Source organism: Echinops telfairi, unplaced genomic scaffold, assembly GCF_000313985.2.
Source record: "Echinops telfairi isolate 266 unplaced genomic scaffold, ASM31398v2 ScPeMD7_4;HRSCAF=17, whole genome shotgun sequence".
Classification (NCBI taxonomy): domain Eukaryota; kingdom Metazoa; phylum Chordata; class Mammalia; order Afrosoricida; family Tenrecidae; genus Echinops; species Echinops telfairi.
Window position 1 is genome coordinate 40,729,640 of NW_022103900.1, and position 1,857 is coordinate 40,731,496.

Here is a 1,857-nt window from a genome sequence, read left to right on the forward strand (position 1 = left end):
GAATGCCAATTTAATAGAAGAAAGTATTCTTGCATTGAGGGAGTACTTGAGTGGAGGCCCAATGAAGGACAGTTTGTTGAAGCTGGTTGTGACATTTATTTTTGCTTTAGGTTTGTTTGGGTTTTTTTTGCCTAGGATTAAGTGCACAGCTCTAAACCAAAACCCTAAACCCAAAGTGAAGCAAACCATACCCACTGCCAGAGTTGCTTCTGACTCACAGCCATTGTATGTAGGCTCTCATTGCAAGGCGCGGGCTGGAGATGTAGTCTTTATCCCAGCTGATTATGTTCCCACAAATAAGCAAAAGTTCTATTGCTGAGCCAGGGGGACAGATAAAACATCAAGGGACAACTTCTGGGTTTTGTTATGATGCCAGAGCTACAAATCCTTTGAGGTGGATGCCAGAGCTACAAATCCTTCCTTAAACCAGGAAAACGGTTCCTTTGCACACATTCTTTTTTAATTCAAAACTTCGTATTTATTCTTTTCTGCGTACATTCTTTTCTGCGTACAATGCTGGCTGAAAATAGGCAGACACCCCAGGCTACTTTTGTGCAGGATCTCTCAATACACTGAACACACAAGATCAGATGGCACTTTTCACGGGGTCCTAAAAAAGGTGTGAAGGAGCCCTGGTGGTGTCGTGGTCACCTGTTGGGCTAATAACCACAAGGGCAGCAGTTCCACTGTCTCAGAAAACCACGGGGGCAGTTCTCCTCTGCCCAAAGGTCACTAGGAGATGGAATTGACTCGTGGCAGTGAGGGAGTGAGAAGCTATGACAGCCCTTTGTGCTGCCCCACTGTATCCCGTTTTCTTAGAATGGAGAGCACCTGAGAGCCCTCAGAGCAGGGGCTTTACTGCAGCAGTTCTCCTGGACACGCAGCCACACAGCACATGGGGATTCCTTCTCCCGAGACAGATGAGCCACTGCTCCCTGACTTGAACCTTTGGCCTGCATCGCTTCTGGACAGGACAGACTCCTCTTAGACAAAGAAGCCATTTGACCCGCAGAGCTTGAAGACACACCAGAAATCGTTCCAAAGTCCCTGAGCTCAGATGCTTGCTTTTTTGTTTGAGAAAGAAAGGTGCTTTCCAAATCCCTAGGTTTCCTTTCATGTATCAATCATAAGGCCCATATAAGCCTCCTTGGAATGTGATGAAGAGAGGCCCATGGGAGGAGGGGCACTGTGGGGAAAGGGACCCTAGGAGCTTCAGGGGGTGGGGAACAGGAGATGGGGAGGGGAGAGAGGTTTTTAGAGCACAATGGGAAAAGCCGCCTGCAGCCCAGAGCCCCACATCTGTGTTGGTCAGCACTGGATGGGCTGGAAGGCTGGAAAGAGCTTCAGTCATGATGAGCAGGAAAGTAGAAAAGAACAAACAGGTCAGGGCCACCTTCTGCCTGGAACCATGATGCGCTGCAGTGGGACAGAATGACAGTGCGGCACATTTCAAGGTGTCTGGGCCCCTCTGGTGTGTGAGGGGAACTGACGGAAGAAGGGCAGATTAGTTGAGGAGCTGGAGGCAGGGTATATATGCCATGCGTCCTGTGGAACACAGAGTGGGGAGATGGTAGGGAGAGCTTACACGGGGATCATCAGCACAGTATCAGAAGGGACTGACTAAGCCCCCCTGAAGGGATCGCTGTCCCTCCTCCAAGCCAAGAGGTTGGTCTTCCAGGTCCAACTGCCACACCACTGTAGCAGCTGAGCCTGTAAGGATGGAGGGTGGAGACCTAAGCACGGCCCTGTGGTCCTCTCCTCAGGCTGCAAAGAAGTGCAGAGGAAGATGGGGAATTGCCGCCACCCAGGGACTGTCCGTACAAGGGAGGAATGGGGCGACCCTCAACTGACTGCTGG